The 26,809-nt window shown below is 42.2% G+C and overlaps 1 protein-coding gene across 1 annotated transcript in view; it reads left to right on the top strand.

The window, feature by feature from the left end:
- Positions 1 to 431: 431 nt before the first annotated feature.
- The window catches only part of LOC124798613, a 381,611-nt gene continuing 355,233 nt past the window's right edge, over positions 432 to 26,809 (top strand). Inside the window, exon 1 of the mRNA XM_047262090.1 lies at positions 432 to 544. The gene's annotated coding sequence lies outside the window, so the exon portion shown is untranslated. The remainder of the gene's footprint in view (positions 545 to 26,809) is intronic.

The following is a 26,809-nucleotide window of genomic DNA, read 5'->3' as shown; positions in this document are numbered from 1 at the left end:
TCCAACGACTTGTTGAAACCATGCCACATCGAGTTGCTACACTATGCCGGGCTAAACGAGGTCCGACGAGATGTTTCTGTCTTCTCAGTGTATTAGCGCAACTATGATGTCACAGGCTACATGTCATTAGTCACGGGTCAGAGTCGACGTCCGGTATCGGTAGGTTCAATTGACCCGGAAGGACGTTGAGGGAAGAGGATAGCGCGCTATCCCGACGCGTTCTGCATTGGCACCTGCAGCTGTGCAGGTGCGACGGAGACAACGGGAGGCGGGTCGCGGTCCGCGTGTTAATCGGCGAGCAGAGTGGCAGTGTGGGGGGCGGGGCGGTCACGTGACCAGCTGCCGGCGCAGTCCGGCGGGCTGGTGTGGCGGCGGTGGCAGCGGCAGTGGCGCTCAGAGCTCGGCGCTCAGTCAGTCCGGCGCAGCGCGTCCCAGCGGCGCGCAAACACACGCTCCGCGCCCTCCACTGCAGCCGCCGACACGTACGAGACGCCGGCGCCGCCGCCCTTCGACGACCTCTCACCGCGACGCTGTCCCACAACAGGTAAGCCCGTCGCCCCTGTCGGTGTCTTCGAGTCTCCAAAGGAGTCGGATGCAGCTTTACACAATTACTTCGAAATCGCAATCTAGACTGATCGAGTGCAAGTGCTCTACTCTCTGGTCGAGGTCACTGGTTGCACACCCGTCTTCGGCATGGGCGCGAAGTCTAAATGAAGTGCTCTTGTGTTTCTATGTTGACTAGTTGCTGAAACAATGAGAAAAATGGATAATTTGTGACCTGTGAATTTCTGCCACTCTGAGCTTCGAGCCGGTGTTTCCTGTGCTTCGCGAGCTGTCGCTCTAACCTTTTCTTCTAACGGGATTTGTTTCAAGAATTCTTGCTTTTCGAACAGTGACCCCAACCACTTTTTTATTATAATTTTTTTGCTGTGGCTTGGTGAGTCGGTGGTAAAGTAATTATACTGGTCACTGGTTGCACACCTGTCCTCGGCATGGGGGTGAGGTCTAAATGACCCGCTACGGTCGCTGGTTCGAATCCTGCCTCTGGCATGGATGTGTGTGATGTCCTTAGGTTAGTTAGGTTTAAGTAGTTCTAAGTGTTTCTATGTTGACTAGTTGGCAAAACAATAAGAAAAATTGATAATTTGTGACCTGTGAATTTCTGCCACTCTGACCTTCGAACCGGTATTTTCTGTCCTTCGCGAGCTGTCGCTCTAACCTTTTCTTCTAACGGGATTTGTTTCAAGAATTCTTGAATTCTTGCTTTTCGAACAGTGCCCCCAACCACTTTTTTTATAATAATTGTTTTGCTGTGGCTCTGTGGGTAAGTGGTAAAGTAACTATACTAACGATTCAAAGATCTTGAGTTCGGCTCCCAGTCAGTTCCAGCATTTTTTATCTCCCACTTATCACTTCTTTCATCTCTGACAATGTTTATTGATGTGAAAAATGGCGTACAGAAACAACTGAAAGAGCTGAAAGAGAATAAGACGCCAGGTCCTGATGGAAACCCAATTCGATTGTACAAAGCATTGGCCCCTTACTTAGTAGTTGGAGCCTTAGTTAGCTTGCATTTATCGCGAATCTCTCACCCACCGCAGAATCTCAAGCGACTGGAACAAAGTACAAGGTAGGTTCGAACAATACGTAATTATTACGCAGATGATTCGGGAACTCAAACGGAAATCACTCGAGGGAGGGCAAAATTCTTTTCGAAGAGCACTGTTGACAAAATTTAGAGAACTGGCACTTGTCGCTGTCTACTGAACGATTCTACTTCTGCCAACGTACATTTCACCTAACAAGTACTAAGGTAAGATTGAAGAGATTAGGGCTCTTGCAGAGCCTTATAGATAGTCGTTTCTCCAGTCGAACAGGAAAGGAAATCAATAGAACGAAAAACCAGTCCAAGTTGTAAATATTTTATTTTTCATTCGATGACTAGTTTCGGGCTGAGACCCATTTTCAAATCAACTTGCAGGGCAGAAAACCAAATTTATGCTCATGCATAAGCCAGTTATTACCAAATTCTTAGGCATATGCCAAACATACAGAACATATCGTTTAACGCTTACATAACAAAGTCGAAAACGGCATTTCCGAAAAGTCATAAAATGTGTAATGTGCGTTTACAGTGAATACAGATAACTGAAGTTTACTTCTTCCTCTGTCGTAAGGAAACCTCGGGAAGGGGGGCGCCCTATCAGGATATAGGAAACCTTTTTATTTATGAAAATGTGTTCCAACTGTCAAGAATACAAAAATCCATACAATAACCGCATTAAGTTCACAACAAAATTAATACTTTTTAAAATTTTGACCAAAAAGAGTAAAATACTTAAAATCACTGACCAGTAATACACGGCAGTGCCACATACAGCACGTATTAGAAAGTTGTATGCCATATTGGTATGTAAAAATCATTAAATGTGAACAGCAACATTACCATTACAAGAAAACACAACAATAGGAGTATATTTTAGAATCTTTACCAAAAAGAGTCGAATATGTATAAGCACTGACCAATAATACTTAGCAGCGAGCCGGCTGCTGTGGCCGATCGGTTCTAGGCGCTTCAGTCCGGAATCGCGCTGCTGCTACGGTCGCAGGTTCGAATCCTGCCTCGGGCATGGCTGTGTGTGATGTCCTTAGGTTAGTTAGGTTCAAGTAGTTCTAAGTCTAGGCGACCGATGACCTCAGATGTTAAGTCCCATAATGCTTAGAGCCATTTGAACTCAGCAGCGCCACATACGATGCGTATTACAAAATTATATGCCATGTTGGCGCGTAATAATCATTAAGTGCGAAACCGTGAAAGTCAACAATAAAATTATTACTTTTCAATTACTTTGGTTTTTTGAACTGTAGGTTAATTTGAAAATGGGTCTCGGCCAGAAACTAGTCATCTAATGAAAAATAAAATGTTTTCAACTTGGAATGGTTTTCCTTTTATTGATTAACAGAAGTTGCCGACCGAAGCTACTCCAGCATGCTGGAAGTTCGTAGAAAAGGAAATGACTACTAGTGGTACAGGGTACCCTCCGCCACGCACTATACGACATGTAGATATGTAGAGTTGCAAAGTGGTTCAGAATACACTTTGATTTCTGTGTCCCTCTATAACTGGTTAGGTAAGGTAGCTAAATAGTCGGAGGACGACAAGGACATGATATCTGCAACATTACCATACCCACTAAAGCACTGTGGTATTACAAACAACATGCGCTTGATGACAGCTTTATCTTACCTTTATTTTTTTCAGACCATCGTCGGCGTAGGCTCTTTGGTCACTGAATGTTGGCGACCACCAGGGAAAACTAAGGCTTTTACTTTCAGCTAGTGGTTTTTAAAGGATTAAATCTTGAGATGAAAGGAAAATCTAAAGTGTATGGAGTTCTTAATTTGGCATAATTGCCTTTGAAATATAAACTTATTAATTAAAAAATACGCTATTCAGGAGAGCTAAGAAGAAATTTAAGGGAACTGAAAAAAACCTCATTACTTAACTCGACTCTAAGATTAAAATCTTTTTCTTCTGGAATGAAGTCCGTTAATTTTTAAAATTAAGAGCTAAAACGATGCCTCAAGGGCACTGGTTATCTAAAAATCAGGATTTGATTCAGTTCACATACTGCAAGTCTCTTTAGTTGAAAACTGAATCATTTGGAACATTAGGAGAAATCTGTCCTATGTTACCAATTTGTTGCTAGAACTTGTACGAGCATTAATTTTATAGTGGTAGGGGTATGAGCAGGAAATTTTGATATTTTTCTTTATATTTTGGATGCTTTTTACTTAGAAAATGCTGAATTATTACATAACAGTCACGGAGTGTAAAATTCTTATGGCTGAGCACATAGTACGCAAAATTTTGTGCCAGCCCTGAGGAGGCACTGCATTAGGATATTGGAAATACGCGCCAATAGGAGTGAAATATCTCTTGAGCGGTTACGTTGCCATCGACTGTTCTTCAGATGAGCGCGCTTTTCTCTCTTCCTTCAAAATTCTCTTCCTTTCAGTTAAAAGCAGCTAAGATGGTGTAGTAAGTGCAGAAGGACATCCATCGTAAAACAGTTTTGCGAAATCTCTCTCTGCAGCTGGAACGTCTCATCCATTAGGCTACCTGATCACGCCTACACGCATAAATCAAACTTCCATTTTCACTGATGTTTCCAGCTATTATTTACGAACATTGCAATCAGAGTTTCTCCCACGCAGTACCTGGGAATAGCTCCTCTAGGGGAACGGAGTGTGCCACCAAGGGATGTATAAATGAAACCCATTAATTTCACTGAAATAAGATTAAGACCGAGCGAGGTGGCGCAGTGGTTAGCATACTGCGCTCGCATTCGGAAGGACGACGGTTCAAACCCGCGTTAGGCCATCCTGATTTAGGTTTTCCGTGATGTCCTTACATCGCTTCAGGCAAATGCCGGGATGGTTTCTTTGAAAGTGCACGGCCGGCTTCCTTCCCCATCCTTCCCTAATCCGATGGGATCGATGACATCGCTGTTTGGTCCTCTCCCCCAAATCAACCAACAAAGATTAATTTTGAATTGTTAGTCGAATTCTCATTAAACTGTACTATGCACACTAACGACAATTTTGTTGATGTGACGTAATAACACGATTGCCAACCTAAGGTGGAACACTTATTCCTGAAACCAAGCGGTTGCAATCGAATTTACTTTCAGGTAATAAACAGTAACACGCGTATGGGTGACGTTGGTCATTAGTCAAGCGACAGCTAAGTTGTAAAATCCAAGTTCATAGTGAAAACTGCAGTCTTCTTTTAACAAATTATTGACAAAATTGGAAGTGACTGAAGTACTGCATTATGCTACGCGGAAATAATGACGCAGCGTAAATTCACTGTAATCTTTACTGTTACTAATTTGATTACTAACAAATCTTTCCAAATAATTACAATTCACTCTGAAGAATATTACAGGTAAATGTGAATGACTTCAAAACAACATCAACATCAAAATGCCATGGCAGCCTGAATACGACAGCCAAGACAACAATATGTCGATTTAAACGCATAAAATTGATTAGTGTAGTCGAGAAAAACGAAATATTTATTATGATTTGGCAGATTGGATGATTTAAGACATATCATAAAAACAATTCCAAAAATTATTCATGGTGGTTGCAGTTAAAAAATTAGGCAAAGCCTTTGATTAATTAACAAGAAATTAAATTTGAAATCGAGAGAAAAAATTAGTTATACTTTCAGGAAGAGTTGTGTTTCACGTTAATAGATCCTTTCATTCATAATGTGATGCTCGGAACATAGGGTAAGATGACATGGACGCTGTTGTAGGTGACAACGGTTTGGGTTAATGATGATAATGAATTTATCATTAAAATTAACACGAATGTTGTATTGTCATAATAACCAAACACGCTTGTAAGCCTGTTACAAAACAATAAGTGCTGCAGATGCGAAGTAGTGCCTCAGCAGCAAAAATTGCGATAATCAGGGCTCGTCTCCAAATGCAAATTTGTCTTATTCGTGCTCCGGCCCAACCACACACTCTATCGTCATGTCTCATCGGAGCTAAATAACTTACTGTCTCTCTACTCTCCGCACGCACTCCAAATCGTTTCTTGCATATAATCAGACATTATCACCGACTATGCAAAAAAAAAAAATATCTGTCATTGCCAGCTTGTCTACTATGCAAAAGTTGCAAAAATTGTTTTTAATCGTTTGTAACCAAATTATTTGTCATGGTTTATTTAACAAAATTTACACAGCATTGAAGCTGACAATATTTAAAGCAGAAATACAGAAAAACTACATTAGTGAAAAGGCATTGTCAATAATTCAAAAATAATGTTCTTTCATAGCGTGACATATTTAACTGTATTGTCACTAGCGGCAGATCTGAAAGGCCCTAGTCACACAACATTTACATTTTTATCTTCAAACTCATTTTATATCGAAACGGTCTTTATCCACTACTCCCCTTCTGCAACCTCTAGAAGCCTTTAAAAGGAATTGTGAAATACCTTGAATATCGATAAAAATCGGAAGTGCTGATATTACTAATGAACTCTTTGACCAGTCTTGATTAACTCTAGTGAGACATCAACGTATATCGCAGAGATGCATGACGAGAATTGCAAAGGGAGACAGGACAACAAACAATTGCATAAGGTTCGAACAGTCGAGATTAAACGGAGGTTACATGGTTGATGACGACGTATGACATGCCAGAGCTGTATAACTGAACGTCTACACGTAACACAGGCCGCTATCATTTTACCAGGCTTTGAGTGTCCTCCACTATTTCAGGATTGCGTTATCACAGCAGTGAGCCCACGTGTTCAAGTTCCTCTTGGACTATGGGTGTGGGTTTTAAATGCGCCGTTGTGTTAGTTTTGTGTGTGTGTGTGTGTGTGTGTGTGTGTGTGTGTGTGTGGAGAGAGAGAGAGAGAGAGAGAGAGAGAGAGAGAGAGGGTGAGAGAGAGAGAGAGAGAGAGAGAGAGTGAGAGAGAGAGTGTGTGTGTGAGAGAGAGAGTGAGAGAGAGAGAGAGACAGACAGAGAGAGAGGAAATGGGGGAAAGAGGCAGAAAGAGAGAGAGTGTGTTTCCGCCGTTCTTGGAAAAATCAGTGACACAAATGGGAAGATTTGCCTGTCATACACAGTGATGTATAGGCACACACAATCAGTTGTATTCTTTCGTAAATGATCCAAATACAGCTGATCAATTATTTTTCACGTACGCTCTTCATCAACAATCAGCAATTGTGCCATCAACTCTTGTTGTAAATTCTTCATACGAAATGTGAAGCACTTATTCTACTGACATGCCTGTGCCCTCAGCAGTCTAACACGGTTTCAACGGCTGATTTTTCCACTAAGATATTGTACATTTTCTCGATATTTATATCAATAGTTGCAGTTATAGGGTAGCCTAGATATCAATTATGTTGAGGAGAGGTACGGTCAAATTTGAATTGAATTGCTCGTTTATTAACTGTTGAAAACGAAGAAGCAGACCTATTGCCAACCTTCAACAACTTTAAATGTATTTTCTTTGGTGGCACTTCGGCAGAAACAAAGACATTTTAGACGAGACAGTGCAAAGTTCTCGACTTTTTACCGACTTCTGGTGAGCTTTATACATATGAAGGGCTTATTTCAATAGTGCTACAAGTCCATTTTTGTTCATTTTGAGATGTTGTTGTTGTTGTCTTCAGTCCTGAGACTGGTTTGATGCAGCTCTCCATGCTACTCTATCCTGCGCAAGCTTCTTCATCTCCCAGTACTTACTGCAACCTACATCCTTCTCAATCTGCTTAGTGTATTCATCTCTTGGTCTCCCTCTACGATTTTTACCCTCCACGCTGCCCTCCAATGCTAAATTTGTGATCCCTTGATGCCTCAGAACATGTCCTACCAACCGGTCCCTTCTTCTTGTCAAGTTGTGCCACAAACTCCTCTTCTCCCCAATTCTATTCAATACCTCCCCATTACTTCTGTGATCTACCCATCTAATCTTCAGCATTCTTCTGTAGCACCACATTTCGAAAGCTTCTATTCTCTTCTTGTCCAAACTATTATTTCACTTCCATACATGGCTACACTCCATACAAATACTTTCAGAAACGACTTTCTGACACTTAAATCTATACTCGATGTTAACAAATTTCTCTTCTTCAGAAAGCCTTTCCTTGCCATTGCCAGTCTACATTTTATATCCTCTCTACTTCGACCTTCATCAGTTATTTTGCTCCCCAAACAGCAAAACTCTTTTACTACTTTAAGTGTCTCATTTCCAAATCTAATTCCCTCAGCATCACTCGACTTAATTCGACTACATTCCATTATCCTCGTTTTGCTTTTGTTGATGTTCATCTTATATCCTCCTTTCAAGACACTGTCCATTCCGTTCAACTGCTCTTCCAAGTCCTTTGCTGTCTCTGGCACAATTTCAATGTCATCAGCGAACCTCAAAGATTTTATTTCTTCTCCATGGATTTTAATACCTACTCCAAACTTTTCTTTTGTTTCCTTTATTGCTTACTCAGTATACAGATTGAATAACATCGGGGACAGGCTACAACCGTGTCTCACTCCCTTCCCAACAGCTGCTTCCCTTTCATGCCCCTCGACTCTTATAACTCCTATCTGGTTTCTGTACAAATTGTAAATAGCCTTTCGCTCCCTGTATTTTACCCCTGCCACCTTCAGAATGTGAAAGAGAGTATTCCAGTCAACATTGTCAAAAGCTTTTTCCAAGTCTACAAATGCTAGAAACGTAGTTTTGTCTTTCCTTAATCTTTCTTCTAAGATAAGTCGTAGGGTCAGTATTGCCTCACGTGTTCCAACATTTCTACGGAATCCAAACTGATCTTCGCCGAGGTCGGCTTCTATCAGTTTTTCCATTCGTCTATAAAGAATTCGCGTTAGTATTTTGCAGCTGTGACTTACTAAACTGATAGTTCGGTAATTTTCACATCTGTCAACACCTGCTTTCTTTGGGACTGGAATTATTATATTCTTCTTGAAGTCTGAGGGTATTTCGCCTGTCTCATACATCTTGCTCACCAGATGGTAGAGTTTTATCAGGACTGGCTCTCCCAAGGCCGTCAGTAGTTCCAATGGAATGTTGTCTACTCCCGGGGCCTTGTTTCAACTCAGGTCTTCCAGTGCTCTGTCAAACCCTACACGCAGTATCGTATCTCCCATTTAATCTTCATCTACATCCTCTTCCATTTCCATAATATTGTCCTCAAGTACATCGCCCTTGTATAGACCCTCTATATACTCCTTCCACCTTTCTGCTTTCCCTTCTTTGCTTAGAACTGGGTTTCCATCTGAGCTCTTGATGTTCATGCAAGTGGTTCTCTTATCTCCAAAGGTCTCTTTAATTTTCCTGTAGGCAGTATCTATCTCACCCCTAGTGATACTCGCTTCTACATCCTTACATTTGTCCTCTAGACATCCCTGCTTAGCAATTTTGCACTTCCTGTCGATCTCATTTTTGAGACGTTTGTATTCCTTTTTGCCTGCTTCATTTACTGCGTTTTTATATTTTCTCCTTTCATCAATTAAATTCAATATATCTTCTGTTACCCAAGGATTTCTATTAGCCCTTGCCTTCTTACCTACTTGATCCTCTGCTGCCTTCACTACTTCATCCCTCAGAGCTACCCATTCTTCTTCTACTGTATTTCTTTCCCCCATTCCTGTCAATTGTTCCCTTATGCTCTCCCTGAATCTCTGCACATCCTCTGGTTTAGTCAGTTTATCCAGGCCCCATCTCCTTAAATTCCCCCCTTTTTTCAGTTTCTTCAGTTTTAATCTACAGTTCATAACCAATAAATTGTGGTCAGAGTCCACATCTGCCCCTGGAAATGACTTACAACATAAAACCTGGTTCCTAAATCTCTGTCTTACCATTATATAATCTATCTGATACCTTATAGTATCTCCAGGATTCTTCCATGTATACAACCTTTTTTTATGATTCTTGAACCAAGTGTTAGCTATGATTAAGTTATGCTCTGTGCAAAATTCTACCATACGGCTTCCTCTTTCATTTCTCTCCCCCAATTCATATTCACCCACTATGTTTCCTTCTCTCCCTTTTCCTACACTCGATTTCCAGTCACTCATGACTATTAAATTTTCGTCTCCCTTCACTACCTGAATAATTTCTTTTATCTCATTATATTTTTCATCAATTTCTTCATCTGCAGAGCTAGTTGGCATATAAACTTGTACCACTGTAGTAGGCATGGGCTTCTTTCTCCTGATAACGACGTCCTCCTGAGTAGTCCCCGCCCGGAGATCCGAATGGGGGACTATTTTACCTCCGGAATATTTTACCCAAGAGGACACCATCATCATTTATCCATACAGTAAAGCTGCATGCCCTCGGGAAACATTACGGCTGTAGTTTCCCCTTGCTTTCAGCCGTTCGCAGTACCAGCACAGCAAGGCCGTTTTGGTTAGTGTTGCAAGGCCAGATCAGTCAATCATCCAGACTGTCGCCCCTGCAACTACTGAAAAGGCTGCTGCCCCTCTTCAGGAACCACACGTTTGTCTGGCCTCTCAACAGATACCCCTCCGTTGTGGTTGCACCTACGGTACGGCTATTTGTATCGCTGAGGCACGAAAGCCTCCCCACCAACGTCAAGGTCCATGGTTCATGGGGGTGGCATTTTGAGATACAGAGTCCTAAAGTTAAATGAGCGCTGAAAAATCTGCAGTTGAGATACCAGAAATATTCAAGCACATGGCTTCTTGCTAGAGATGAACCTTTCTTACTGTTTGGATCATTAATTTCAGAAGCATTATAGGCAGAAAAGTGGAGGTAATGGACTTGTACCACTATTGAAATAAACCCTTCATATAAGACTGTTATTGAGTCACTTGCTGGAAGATTAAAGCTGTGTGCCGGGCCGAGATTCGAAATCGGAACCGTAGCCTTTTGCGGTCAAGTGTTCTACCGAGTGAGCTACGCAAAGACGACTCACAGCATTACATGGGATGTACCTCATCTCCTATCTTCCAAATTTCAAAGCATTTCTCATGTGAAACTTGCAGGACTAGCACTCCTGGTTAGCCACATCTAGAGGAATGCTTCCAGAATGAAGTTTCCACTCTGCAGCGGAGTGAAAATTTAATTCTGGAAACAACCCTAGGGTATAACTAAGCCATGTCTGTGCAATATGCTTTCTTCCTAGAGTGTTATTCCTGCAAGTTTCGCAGGAGAACGTCTATGAAGCTCGGAAGGTAGGAGGCTGTGAGGACGAGTCGTGAGTTTTCCTAGGGTAGCTCAGTCGGCAGAGCACTTGCACACGAAAAGCAAAAGTTCCGAGTTCGAGTCTCGGTCCGGCACGCAGATGTAACCTTCCTGGAAGTTTAATGTCAGCACACACTCCGCTGTAGAGGGAAAATTTCATTTTGGTATTGAGCCAGTCAGTTGATGGTAAAAATGCAGTATTAAGTGTCCACATCTTCAGAAACCTTCGATGTCACGTTGTATTTTTATTGAGTTGTGATTAAAACTTTTGTAAAGGTAAATTAATTTTTAAATTCACGCTGAACTCAAACCCAACTTTATGTAGCAGTTTGATGATAAAATCACCGGTAAGAAAAGAGAATTGTTTGGAGGAGTATTTTAATCATAGGTAAATCACGTAAAACTATGAGGTACAATCGGTGAAAGGCATAATGTGTGACGTAGGTGAGTTAAACTGCTGGGATGGACGGAAAGGCGGCGTCACAACATAAGAGAATGGCCTAGATCGCAGAGTGGTGGACGACGACGAATGATATGGGAGTGCTGTAGAAATATTGGGATAATTAACAATTTTCGATAGAATTCTGTGCACACAAGATAGATGTGACTATTCGAGCAGAAAATTGACTAATAAGTTATAATTTTAACGATGTGTTGAATATAGTGCAAAATGTGGTGCACTCAATGGTAATATTTTATGGTAATAGTTGTTGCCATAAAAGAAAGTGAAAGTAATAAATTTCATCCAAAGGTATAACGGTAGCTCCTTATTTCATTTAATCAATTAGCTACGAATCAATGTACAGGATGTCTGTATGAACTCAAGTGGAGCTAAACATCATCATGAAGGTAATTCAGAGCATATTATACTCATGTGAAGCAAGTATTTTCACAGTGTAGAAGATACATCGTAACACTGTTTCAAGATAAAGACGCGTGAATTTCAGTGGCCAAAATTAAAGTTGGCACGTCACCGATTCTCTCACTAACATTTCATTCCACTCAGATTACATAAAGTAAGAAATTAACCCTTAAAAGTTCAAAAACAGAAAAATTTAATAATTAGCACGTTACAGTAGTGCTTATAGACTCTGCTCTTAGTGCCCTCAGCTTACTCTTCTGGACTCAAAGTAAAGTTTGTACAAAGTGCTTTGACTTTAAGTATGGTAGCTAGCGGAGAACATGTCAAGCATGAATATAAAAGTTATCGACATGAGAGTTCACACCGTTGGTTAGAATGAAGAAACCTGACGTTGCTGAGTTGCTGCTTCAGTTATTTAGTTATTCAGACAACAGAAACTCTGAAATTGAGGCCTTGGCTAGACTGTCACATTTACGCAGCTCAGCGTCCGAGATTCAGGCCACTATGACATTAAGGAATTACGGAAAGCATGATGGATACGGTAAACGAGCGTGAAACCAGCTTGTCACACTCCACTAGTGACGTCTACAGCTGTGGCATGCTGCAGGTGATTGCTTTGCTCGTCCCATCCCTCGATTGAATGCTTCGGATACCAACTTCCAGGTACATACTTCTTCCTGCCTGTCTGGGTAGTGGCTTACACAGGGTGTAAATTTTAAGTTGAGAAACCAGAATAACTCGAAAAATAAGCTTCACACGAAAAAATGAGTAGAATAAAAAGTTGATTATTTTCGAGGGGGTCATCTGCTGGTGCTAAAATTAGCCCGCCACCCCCCAGCCCCCTGGGGGTGGGGCGGGAGGCAACTTAAAAATTTCATATGCAAACCCCCATTTTTTATTGAAGAATCAGATTCTACATAAAAAACTGCTCACATTTTCTCTTAAACATTTGTTTTGATCCTTGGTAGTTGGCACTGTAATTCAAGAAAATCCGTGTTTTCATTTTTGCGCGGAAAATGGTTAGTTTTTTAGTTAATGAGTTCACTCGTTAGTAAGTAGGATGTTTGGTTAGTTAGTTAGCTAGTCAGATGATTTGTTTGATAATTAAAAGTTGTGTGGCCTCATGACCACGAAACAAACAAAACTTATCCGACTCTGCGGGAAAAATTAATATTTGGGTCAACATTTGTAAAACTCTAATTCTTCTCTCTCAAACCCCACAGGGTAGTTGTGGGAAGACAGGGAGCGTTTTAGTTTTAGCGAATCAAAATTTACAAAGTAAATAAGTATTTTTTATTTATCCGTAACCATTTTCCACGCATAAATGAGAATATGGAGTTTTTTGTATTACAGCGCCAACTACCAAGAATCAAAACAAATGCTTAAGACAAAATGTACGTAGTTTTTTATGTAGAATCTGATCCTGCAATAAAAATGAGGGTTCTCATTTGAAATTTTAAAGTTGCCTCCCGCCCCACCCTCAGGATGCTGGGGTGGCGGGCTAATTTTAGCACCAGCAGATGTCCCCCTGGAAAATAATCAACTTCGCATTCTACAAATTTTTGCGTGTGAAGCTTATTTTGCGAGTTATTCTGGTTTGTCCACTTAAAATTTACACTCTGTATAGTCTCTCTGGCTCTGTATTCGTTCGCATTATTTTTCGTTTTCGTTTTGTATTTTTGTTTATTACTGTGTCCAAACTTTGCTGCTAGTGGGAATGATCTCTGGCATCCCAAAAATTAACATGTTTAGCATCACGATCATATCGTAATAAGGTGAAACCGATGAGACTATTTCAATGCAGGGTATTGTCTCGTCCGTGGCTCTGGCTCTGAGCACTATGGGACTTGACATTTTAGGTCATCAGTCCCCTAGAACTTAGAACTGCTTAAACCTAACCAACCTAAGGACATCACACACATCCATGCCCGAGGCAGGATTCGAATCTGCGACCGTATCAGTCCCGCGGTTCCGGACTGCAGCGCCTCGAACCGCACGGCCACCGCGACCGGCGTCTCGTTCGTCCCGGGGGATGTTTCGACAGATAAAGTTCACAGAATTTCTGTGTGTTTTGTATACGATATCTCTCTCCGTCTGTGAGCTTCAGAAAAAGGCTGCAGGACGTGAAACTAGCCATGCTGGTCTACTGTTTCCGTGTGCCATAGTACTTTAGATATGGTGAATAGGTAACCGCATGGAAGGTCCCACATTGTCCACTTTACTTTTTCGTGTCGGCAAAATTTCTGTTAAGATTTTTCAGCCAAAATTCGGGCCTCATCCAGTGCTTAATTTTTGTCAAACTCAAGCCAGTGGGCTGTTCTCATGCTACTTTCGGGGTAATCTGTGGAAAGTGGTCGCTGGACGGTGAAACCACGAAGAGGCGGCAAACTGTCTAATGTTAAGGAGTCATCCCAGAACGTTGAGATTGTAGGTTTAACCACTCTTTAAAGCAGAATAGGTGGCAATCTGTGGCACATCTGACGAAAGATATCAGTGATGGTATTGGCACAAGGGCTTTGAGCACGCCGTTCAGCCCACACTGTTGGGCATGGAGTTCTGCAGCAAACCACCCCTGCATGTTCCGTTGTTTACCGAACATAGGTACGATTTCACTTGGTACGTCGGCCGTTGTGGCCGAGCGGTTCTAGGCGCTTCAGTCCGGAACCGCGCTGCTGCTACAGTCACAGGTTCGAATCCTGCCTCGGGAATGGATGTGTGTAATGTCCTTTGGTTAGTTAGGATTAAGTAGTTCTAAGTCTAGGGAACTGATGACCTCAGATGTTAAATCCAATAGTGCTCAGAGCCATTTGAACCATTCACTTGGTACGGGATCACCGAGATTGGGACCTGGATTAATGGAAAGCGTTCGCCCGGTCGGATGAATCACGTTTCTTGCAACAGCAACTCAGATATCGCGTCCGGATACGCCGTCATCCAGGCGAACGGCTGTCCGAAACACGCAACACGCACCGACCTATGGATGCAGGCCGGAGGCCGCAGTATTACGACTACGGAGGACATTCAGCTGGGAGTCCATTGGACCCGTAGTAGCAATCTAGAGAATCATGATACATGTCTGCTAAGCGAACATTATTGCTCATTACCTGCACCGCTTCACGCATGATGAGGAAGGGATGTTCCACCAGGATAACTGTCGGTGTTAAAAGGCTAGAATCCTACAGTGGTTTGTGAGAAACCTGATAGTGAGCTCGCGTTATGTCTTGGCCACGAAATCGCCTTATCTGAACCTTATGGAAGTCGTCTGGTACCCTAAAGGCCACCAGCTCTGTTCCCACAGACCGCCGCCCCGTAATTCCCTGAAGCTGCGCGACCTGTTTGTAGACATCGTACACGGGGGCGTGCTGTAAAGTAATGCCTCGAAAAATTTTATGTGAAAACTCTTAAAGCGTTTTAAATCAAAACAATAGTTCTTAACCGTCTACATCTTTGTTCTTCATGTATGCATGTTTATTTCTCAACATAGTTGAGAGGCCCCGCTAATCTGCAGGACAGGACAGGTAGTTTAAATTGTGGGAAGGGGCCCAAATAAGGGGCTGTCAGTTACACTCGAACATACAACTTTATTATTTGATGAAACATTACAAGATGCCAATTAAAAAAAACACACACACACACATACACACAACTTTAATCTTTGGGACTTAGTTACCGACTGAAAGCCACTTTAATTAGAAACGGCTGAAGGCCAATAACTTAAAGCGCAAGCATAACCAGAAATTTAAAAGGCAAGCCTTATCTTAAAACAGTTCTTTAGTTAGGCAGAAGTAACAATTTAAATTCAAATAGGCTGAAAGCCTAACACTTAAAGCTGCATAACATTATTTTTTTTAAATACCAAAGACCTTACATGAAACCTTTCTTAATTTAGGCTGAAGGCCTTAGAAAAAACTCAACATCGGCTGAAGGCCCAAGACTTAAAATTCAACAACATTAAAATTTTTTAAATGCCAAAGGCTTTACGTGAAACAGTTCTTTGAACTTGGCTGAACGCCTTAAGAGCACAACAACTCAAACTAAATAATCGGCTGAAGGCCAACACTTATAATTTAAAAAGCCAATGTCTTAAGCGAAACAGTTCTTTAAACTAGGCTGAAGGTCTTAAGAGCAAAACAACGCTAATTTAAAACAAATCGGCTAGAAGCCATACAAGTACAAACAACAAGAATAAATTTTAAAAAAGGCAATACACTCAAGGGCGCTCAGACGTTCGAGGATCGGCCTGGAATTCAAACGCTCGCTTACGTGAGACAGGCAGTTGGGCCAACCATTGACGATCCGTCGAGAACCCAGCCGACCGACAGTCAACAGACCAATGATCAAGATCAGTTCCGCTCCACACTTGCACCGGAACTCTGTGGACTGTGGAACAACAAGAACGGATCACAGACAACCCATAAGCGGGGACGACCCAAATACACGTCGTCTAATCAGACGACCGACCAAACAGCCAAGCAAGGCCGTTGCCACTCAAATGTGTGTGTCGGCCATCGTCGGGCGAGTGATGGCTATCCTGTCCTTCCTCGCTACTCCACGCCAGCCGACCAACGCTGAGCCAGTACGCCGAGAACATTTAACTTGTCAGTCAGAATCACACAAACTACACACAGTTTCACGAGTACCTGCACGAAGAATTCGACGATGCTAACGGCAGTGACTGAGCAATAACAAGGACGAACCACGAGTCGACACACACAGCCAACCCATAAGCGATCGCCGGCCAAATACACGTCGTCCGACAAGACGACCGACCGACGATGAACCAAAGTCGTCCCCACTCAAATCATGTGTGTCGGCAATCATCGGGCGAGAGATGGCTATCCGCGCCTCCCTGGTGCTGCATGCCCCACTGGTGTTACGTCGCGACTGCGCCAACCGACCAAATACTACACATCAGCACGGCGACAGAACTAAAATAACTGGGCAGTCGACATCATAAGCTGCACACAATTTCACAAACACTTGGACAAAGAACGCGACCAATGCTAAAAGCAGTGACTGTGCAATCACAAGGACGAACCACGACTTGAGACACACACCGCCAACCCATAAGCGATCGGCGAGCAAATAGACGTCGTCCGGTAAGACGACCAACCGACGATCAGCCAAGACTGTCCCTAGCCATGTGTGCCGGCAACGGTCGGGCGAGCCATGGCTATCCGAACCTCACTGCTGCTCCAACCCGACCGAACCTCTGCCGCGTCCCAACTGTCCGACTGGCAGGTCCGAACTCCACTGCTGGCGCGTTCCAACTGACTTCATTGCCCGGTCCGAACTGCACTGCTGGCACGTTCCATCTCCTTGAACGACACACGACGACCAGCAAGTAATAGCAGTCGAACAAGGAGAACACGGCAGGGCCCATATCGATAAGCGCTGCTGTTGCCGCTCACGGGCAGTCAAGGCAGCAACTCAGTGACACCAGTAATTGACAATTAACATAACGAGGCGGCAGTACGGTAAAAACAGGGTGTTAAATAAAAGATGGCACGAACACAAGCCACGCACGACTCAATAGTCACCTTGGCAACGAACAACGAGAGACCAATTTGTTGTTACCGGCACTGTAGAATGTTTTTGTTGACGGAAACACAGCTTCACCTCTGCTTGCACTGCTTCATGGCTATAAAAGTGAAATTCTCGGTGTTATTTAAGTTTTGGGAACAGATGGAAATCGGATAGGGTGAAGTCAGCACGGTATGGAGGATAATCGATGACTCTCACCCCACTGAGTCGGATTGTTGCGAATGTCGCACCGCTCGCGTGTGGTCAGGCATTGTCATCCTGAATAAGAAGGTGCTCCATGTGTGAACGAACTCTTCGAATTCGAAACTCGATTACAGCACTCTGTTTCTCACGCACCGGCATAGTTACGGTACACACTGCAATTTTACACACTGCAATTCGGAGCCCTCTAGCGGCAGAGGTCTCCAAACCCGTAGAAATGAAGGGTAGTGATGTAGAACGTTAATAACATTTGTTTTTTAAAAAAACTTTACGAGTTTCCACATTAAAATTCGGAGACGTTACTTTTCAGCACAACCTCTCACCTCCAGAAATCTACTAAGAACTTTTTGAGTTTTGGATGATCAGTGTGTATGAAAACTACAAATGCAAAATGTGACTGCTGTCGACACCATCTCAGCGCCAGGTCGAGTATGTCTATTTACTACCGTATTTTCAAAATGGTTCAAATGGCTTTAAGCACTATGGGACTTAACATCTGAGGCCATCAGTGCCCTAGACTTAGAACTACTTAAACCTAACTAACCTAAGGACATCACACACATCCATGCCCGAGGCTGCAATCGTAGCAGCAGCGTGGTTCCGGACTGAAGCGCCTAGTACCGCTTAGCCACAGCGGCCGGTTACCGTATCTTAAAACTTAATGTATCCTGCATGCCAGAATGTACTTCGCAATGTACCAAGTTTTAATTTTGTTTTCATTCGCGTATAGCATACGCGAAGAATGACAGCTTAAATTCCTCTATGCGTGCTGAGAGTAGTCCACGAAAATGATACGTAGGGGGATGTTGTATATATCTGGGTTACTCGTTCCATTCTGGTTCTCAGAACTTAATAAGTATGCTTTTGTGAGGGAGTTGCCACACATCTTCAGGTTTCTGTCATTTTAAGTATTTCCATGAGTTTTCCCATGGGCCAGACGAACCTGTGTCCTTTCGTGCTTCCCTTGCTTTTTTACGTTGAATATTTTCTGTTAGTACGATTTAGTATGAGACCCACAGAGTTGAGCAATACGCTAGGATGTGTTGCACGATAGTTTCGTAAGCCATCTCCTATGTAGGCTAAATGCATTTTAGGGTTCCATACCTCAATCGGTAAAAACGGAACCCTCATAAATTCACTTCGCTGTCCTTGTGTCTGTCTGTCGGACTGTTAAGATTCATTTTTCTCAGGAAAAGGTACACGTATCAAGTTCAAATTTAAGTCACGTGCTAAGATCTACGGTTGCTTGACGGTTTAAAGAATGAAGCTTCTAAGTTAGTGCAGTGAAAAGATACGACCATGTATGTCACACATTTTTATACTCGCAATCTCATTCATCAAAGCCCCCCGTCGGAGATTCGAGTCCTCCATCGGGCATGGGTGCCTGCGTTGTCTGTGCCGTAAGTTAGTTTAAGTTAGATTAAGTAGTGTGTACGCCTAGGGACCGATGACCTCAGCAGTTTGGTCCCATTTACCACAAATTTCCAAAACTCATCAAAACCTATAAGGTACTACGTGTTGGTCTACAATCATGAAATTTGGCAGGAAGCAAGATTTCACTGTAAAAGTAAAGAAAAAAATCGGACACTTTGGATTTGTAATTATATGAAACGAAAAAAGTTGTCATTTGTTATCCGACTGTCTGTCTGTTCCCCCGTCAGTTAAGCCCCCTTTTTCTCAGGAACGGGTAGATGTATCATTTTCAGATTTATACCACATTCAAATTTATACCACATAGTCTATAGTTCTTTGGAGGAATTAAAACGTTAAACTTCTAAGTCAATGGAATCGAAAAATACGGCCATTTATGTTACATATTTTGTTATTTCCAAACTCACTCATTAAAAGCTATAGGGTACTTCCCTTGACGCAGAATCATGAAATTTGGCAAGAAGAACGATTTCACAGTACAAGTAAAGTAAAAAAAGAATGTTGTTAATTTGTAATTATATCGCACGAAAAAATCTTCTTTCGTTGTTTGTTGTCCGACTTCGAACTTGAAATTAAAACAGTATCGAAAGTCTTGGAATCCCTGGGACAAATCTCTTGACAGTATCAATGTCGATAACAGGCAAAAATCTTCAAAACCCTCGATTCCCGGAATAAATGAAGAGTCTACATACATAATCAAGTTTGTACGGAACCCACAGTGCGTGAGTCCTACTCACATCTGGCCGATTTTTCCAGTAGCCTATGAATGAACCGAAGTCTACATCTCGGGATACCTACTTCTGAACCTATCTAATCATTCCACTTCAGATCCCCGAAAATCTTCACACCCAAGTATTTTCATCAGCTGACTGCTCCCATTTGTGACTAGTTGATTTGTACCACTTTGAAATCCTACGACGTTCTGAACGTATATTTGTGCAGTTTTTTCCATATATTACTTCAGTATTCGTAACCGAATAAGGTACGAAAAGTGTGACGTTATTATTAATACTGTCTAATAGGTGACTGATACACAAATGAACTGTAAGAGCCCGCACTCATTTCCCTGTGACATTTCTGACATTACTTGTACATTTGTCGATGCCTCTCCATCCAAAATAACGTGCTGCATCTTCGCCAACAAGTAATCCACAATGCAATTACAAATTTCGTTTGGTACTCCATATGAGCAAACTTTCGTTAGTGAAATTTGCGGTGGTAGCGAGCCAAATGCTCTTTGGAAGTCAAGAAATACTGCATTCACTTGATTGTTTTCATGGAAAAAGCACATGGCACGTTTCGTATGACCGATGTTTCCGGAATCCTTGCTGCTTGGCAAGGAGGTGGTAATTCTGCCCAACATAACTCATTACGTTTGAGCTAATACTATGTTTTAAGATTCTACAACTTGGTGTCAATGACAGTGACCGAAGGTTTTGTCGATCATTTCTGGCCCTTTGTTGTAGTTGGGTATGGCCAGTACTTTATTCCAGATATTTAATGCTTCGTTGGGGGTTTAATCTTGCTCCTCCAAAAATTCAAGTCCAGTTCCTTATCTAATAGGTACTTGCTCGCCGTAATCACGAGCAAACTGGACAACGGAGCGTGGGTTCCATGTGCCCCTGCGTGGTTTACTTCCCTGCCTAGCAAGCTTAACTCAATGCGCTGTGTGTTATGCGAGCCGGCCGTTAAAGTAGTAAAAGGCGGGATCTTTGCAGTAGACGCCAGCCAGTTACATTACGAGAAGAGACTGCTACTTCTGCGCGATAAAGCTAGGCGGCAAGATCGCTGTACAAACGAAAAACCAGACAACAGGACTGTGGCAACGGGAAATGGATGCATCCACAGCGACACTTAAAATTCACAGTATACACTGCCGGACAAAAAATAGTACACCGCTTAACAGGTTTCCAGTACAGTCAGGGTTTATTGTTCCAACGGTGCATGTGGAGTACATAAAATGATTACCTTTATAGTTCAATAGAACAAGCGGTTCTGAGGTACCAGGTATCGACCCGTGCTGAAACACCCATATTAGTACGTTGTGTAGCCTCCAGGGGTGGCAATGCAGAATCTGACATTCAGTACATCGTACTGTTGGCGAATACTGTCCTGGGATACGTTTTGCCACGCCTGCTCGTCCTGTTTACACAGTTCTGTAAGAGGTGAAGGCTGACGAGTCGCACGAATCATTTCTCGTCCCATAATATTCTAAACGTGCTCGATTAGAGGCAAGTCTGGAGACCGTGACCGGCCGCGGTGGGTGGCCGAGCGCTTCTAGGCGATTCAGTCTGGAACCGCGCGACTGCTACGGTCGCAGGTTCGAATCCTGCCTCAGGCATGGATGTGTGTGATGTCTTTAGGTTAGTTAGGTTTAAGTAGTTCTAAGTTCTAGGGGACTGATGGTCTCAGATGTTAAGTCCCGTAGTGCTCAGAGCCATGTGAACCATATGGATACCGTGCTGGCCAGAGAAGTTGCTGCACGTTGTTCAGCGGTAGTACTTAGCATGGTTTTAATCTGCGAACGGGTAGGACTACAAAGTATCTGACGATTCAGATTCCGCAATGGCACTATAATCATAAAAGAAAACTTTCACATTCTGTTAAAATCAGCTGCGAGGAATAAAAGGAAACAGCACATTGTTGTGTAAGCAAACTTTGTTTAAATTTATATATAAGAGGTAAGAATGTATCTAGGAGAAAAATTTGGCCAACGGTTTAAACGCTCTGATATTGTTGTTAAAACTAACTGCAAAAAAGAAATCTAAAACAGCACTTTTTTCTTTCAGTCGATTTTAACAGAAAACGAGTACAGCGTTGTTTAAAAAAATGTATAGCATATGTCCATCTAAATGTTTATTGAGCATTGTGCAAAAATTTGCAGTAAATCGGTTTTAGACATTTTTGCCATCAACGTTTGCCTATTGTATCTTTTATATATATTTATATGCTACATATATTTAAACAATATATTGGCTATGATATCCAAATTTTATTTAGAGTACCGGTAAAAATGTGAAGTAAATAGATCAGGAACTTTTTTGAGATTTTTCGTAACAACATTAGACAACGACTTGTCTTTGTATTGCAGTCCGAGATTTTTCGTAACAATGTTTCCCCTATATATAAAGTGTAGATATTTATATATAATACATGAAAAAAGTTATGTCTATGTCTGTCCGAATCTGTATAAGAATATAGTGTCAAGATTTGAAGTAAATTGGTGAAAAATATACGTATATGTACCGAATACATTAAGAAAATATGTTGCCTATGTCGTTCAAACGTTTCTTGGAGTATCGTGTAAAAACTTCAAGTAAACCGCTCAAGAACTTTTCCAGATTTTTTACCAGCAACTTATCTCCTTTAAACAGTATATAAACATTGATATACCACATATACTGAAAAATATGTAGTCTGCGTCTCTCCGAAAGTATTTTACAGAATTGTGAAAAAATTTGAAGAAAATCAGTCAAAAACTTTTCGAGTGTTTTGCCAACAACGTTTCTCATGTATTTATATATATATATATGAGAGAGATCCACTTCAAGTTTCTACACGATACTCTCATAAACGATACGCTCTAATATATATATATATATATATATATATATATATATATATATATATATAAAATTAATGGTGTAAACGCACACAGTTGAAAGTACACGATACTAGAAGCAAAAAAGTCTCAGTAAACATAGGGTCGAATATGCATACCTTATGCATATTAGTAGTATGGACCAAAACAAGAAAAAATGTCCAGTAAACATTTGCTCTAAAATGCATACCTTAAAAGTTATGAGCAATTGTTCATTAGAAGAGTTGTGTTTCCAAGTAGCGAAGACGAGCACTTTCTCTTAGCTCTTAAGGTATGCATTTTAGAGCACATGTTTACTGTACATTTTTTTCCTGTCTTGGTCCACATTACCATTTCCCAAAATATGGAAAGCAAAGAGCTTGCAGTAGAAGAGATTTGCTTAACAGTATCGAAGATGAAAAATTGCTCATAGCTGTTAAGGTATGTATTTTCGATCCTATGTTTACTGAGACTTTTTTGCTTCTAGCATCCTGTACTTCTAACTGTATACGTTTACGCCATTAATTATATATATAGGCCTATATAATTTAGAGTATCGTTTATAAGAGTATCATGTAGAAATCTGAAGTGGACCTCTCTCATATATATAAATACAGACTGATATATATAAATACAGCCTGACTAGAAGAAGGAAAAGGTTGAAAGGACACATTATGAGACATCAAGGGATCACCAGTTTAGTGCTAGAGGGAAGTATGGGGGTGTAAAAATCATAGAAGGAGACCAAGAGAAGAATACAGCAATCAGAATCAGAAGGATGACTGTTGAAGTAGTTACTCGGAGGTGAAGAGGCTTGTACAGGATAGAGTAGCATGGAGAGCTGATTAAACCAGGCTTCGGACTGAAGGCCACACACGACAACAGGTACCTGAATTTACAGTCTTTAGATATGTGTGTTTTTTCACCCGCCAGGGTAGCTGAGAGAGCTAACGCGCTGCTTTATGGACTCGGGTAGGCGCGCTGGCCCCGGATCGAATCCGCCTGGCGGATAAATGGCGAGGGCCGGTGTGCTGGCCAGCCTCAATGAGGTTTTTAGGCGGTTTTCCACATCCTGTTAGATGAATACCGGGCTGGTCTCCACGTTCCGTCTCAGTTACACGGCTCACAGACACCTGAACACATTCACACTCTTCCATGGATTACACTAGATGCAGACAGTTGGGGTACACTTATTCCTTTCCGGGGGGTACGGGCTGGCGACAGAAAGGGCATCCCTTAAAAAAAAATTAACATGCCTCATCCGATTAATCAGCAGACCCCGCGAGTCGGGATAAATGCTTGGAAAGAGAGAGATACGTGTGTTTTATCCTTTAACTGAAGTTTAGCCGATTACTTCTAGCACTCACGTGGATGACTTCACACTTGTCATTGTTTAGAGTCAGTAGCACCATAAATACAGCCTGTCTAAATCATTTTACAGTTTATTTTATCATCTGATGACTTTAAAAGATGGTAAATGACAGCATCATCTGCAAAAATTGTAAGAGGACTTCTCAGATACAACCTAAATCATTTATGTAGATCAGCAAAGCAGAAGGCCAGTAACACTTCCTTGGTGAACGCCAAATAGTACGTCGGTTTTGCTTGATGACTTCCCATCAATCACTATGAACTGTGGCCTTTCTGACAAATGGCTCTGAGCACTATGGGACTTAACTCCTGAGGTCATCAGTCCCCTCCTTTCTGACAGGAAATCACGTAACTCTCACATCCAGAAAATAAAGTTACATCATTTAATTTTGCTTGTACAGAGTCCTGGTACACACAGAAATATAAGCACCACATTACCGCAGCACACAGGTAGGGACGTCAAAAAATAAAGTCAGAGATAAAATGGAAATATGTAAACTGAAGAGGGAGGGGACGGAAAGGAAATGAAAGGGAGGGAATTAATGACATCAGCTGAATCGGAACATTGTGCGGGACCAGCGGTGATAAGTGAAAACATGTGACAGACGGGTAATATATATATATATATATATATATATAGGGTGATCAAAAAGTCAGTATAAATATAAATTTGAAAACTGAATAAATCACAGAATAATGTAGATATAGAGGTACAAATTGACACACATGCTTGGAATGACATGGGGTTTTATTAGAACCAAAAAAATGCAAAGTTCAAAAAGTGATCGACAGATGGCGCTTCATCTGATCAGAATAGCAATAATTAGCTTAACAAAGTAAGACAAAGCAAAGATGGTGTTCTTTACAGGAAATGGTCAATATGTCCACCATCATTCCTCAACAATAGCTGTAGTCGAGGAATAATGGTGTGAACAGCACTGTAAAGTTATGGTGAGGATTGGCGTCGGATGTTGTCTTTCAGCATCCCTAGAGCTGTCGGTCGATCACGATACACTTGCGACTTCAGATAACCCCAAAGCCAGTAATCGCACGGACTGAGGTCTGAGGACCTGGGAGGCCAAGCATGGCGAAAGTGGCGGCTGAGCACACGATCATCACCAAACGACGCGCGCAAGAAATCTTTCACGCGTCTAGCAATATGGGGTGGAGCGCCATCCTGCATAAACATCGTACGTTCCAGCAGGTGTTTATCAGCCAGGCTGGGGATGATGCGATTCTGTAACATATCGGCGTACCTCTCACCCGTCACGGTAGCAGTTACCTGCTGTCCAGCGCCATCTGTCGGACATTTTGTGAACTTTTTTTTTTTTGTTCTAATAAAACCCCATGTCATTCCAAGCATGTGTGTCAGTTTTTACCTCTCTATCTACATTATTCCGTGGTTTATTAAATTTTCAAATTTATACTGACTTTTTTATCACCCGGTATATATATATGCATTTTGCTCTTGGTCGTAGCGGACGTCCATGGCATCCGTTGAAGTTCGTTGTTGATATCTTTACTCAGCCGGCGCTTTCTAGGCAGCTGCGTTAACCACTGCACCACCCGAACACAGTGTCTGTTGCAAATGCTCGGACTATTTTGGCATGCTCCCCGGCCGACGCACATTCTCACTCAGAGCCACCTGTCTGCAGTGCCCGCCCATATCCTCTATGCTCGCTAATTTTAAATTCCTACTGGAGGTCGAACGTAAATGTGTACCCGCACTGAAGATTGTGGATTCATTGCCAATCGGGGCGAATCAGTTGTATGAACGCGATGTGTCTGTTCTTTCGGACATATGCGAAAGGATAGACACCACGCATTCAAATAATGTGTGAAATGGAAATAGACTGCGCCGTTTTGGCGCCTCTAGCGGCGTACTGCGGTACTGTTGTGCGGGTATTTCCGTGTGCGTACGAGGACTGCATACAGGTACTTCAAGCCAAAAAAAAGTTGGTTACCTAACTTATTTTTTCCTGCTGATAATTAAGACTTTACGACTGCCCTGGTAATAAGGTAGCAAGCTATTACGCGTTTCAAGAATACAGGTGGCGTGTTGTGCGCGGACGGCGAGATGCTCCCGGCTTCGCAGCTTGGCTCGCAATTAGCTCTCGCGCGGCGAGGAAGGGCGTTGTTTGGCTGCTGGGGACCGGATTGCCTTTGCTGGCGTCACGGCAGGCACACTGGTGACCTAAAATATGCGTGCATGGCGATCAGCGCCCCAACCGGTCCCAGACTGCAACGGTTCTCCAACTAACGGGCGCCGCTTCGCTCCTTAACCCGCGGATCGCCGCGTCACCCGCAAAAAGACCGGCACAGACTTTCCTTGATTGCCGCGCGCGTAACTTTCAGTCGCCAGGAGAATCAATTCCTTCCTGTTGTGGAAAGCCTTCGTAACACCTATCAAACGGTAGAGATGACTGTTTAGCGCCTCTTTATGATCATTTCAGCATTCGAGGAAACTTTTTCTAACATATTTTGAGCTACGCAATTAGACTTTTCAACAGTAGCTGCTGCTAGCCTGTTAAATGGCTTATTTGTAGTTGTATCATATATTTATTGCAAAATATGAAGTGATTCTCTTTACCGATCGACTAAATTGGTATTAACAAATTCTTAATTAATTTTATTTCCTATCGTTATCAGAAAAAGAGGTCAGAAGACTATATGAAACTTACGGGAACAATGCTCTAAAAATTTTGGGCCAGTGATGAAAGGAGAAAAAATGTTCAAATGTGTGTGAAATCTTATGGGACAAACTGATAAGGTCATCAGTCCCTAAGCTTACAAACTACTTAACCTAAATTATAGCCGGCTTTGGTGGCCGAGCGGTTCTGGGCGCTACAGTCTGGGACCGCGCGACCGCTACGGTCGCAGGTTTGAATCCTGCCTCGGGCATGGATGTGTGTGATGTCCTTAGGTTAGTTAGGTTTAAGTAGTTCTGAGTTCTAGGGGACTGATGACCTCAGATGTTAAGTCCCATAGTGTTCACAGCCATTTGAACCATTTGAACCTAAATTATCCGAAGGACAAACACACACACCCATGCC

This window comes from Schistocerca piceifrons, chromosome 5, assembly GCF_021461385.2.
Source record: "Schistocerca piceifrons isolate TAMUIC-IGC-003096 chromosome 5, iqSchPice1.1, whole genome shotgun sequence".
NCBI classification, from domain to species: Eukaryota; Metazoa; Arthropoda; class Insecta; order Orthoptera; family Acrididae; genus Schistocerca; species Schistocerca piceifrons.
Note: the sequence above shows the minus strand (reverse complement) of the source record. Positions and strands in the feature narration are given on the sequence as shown.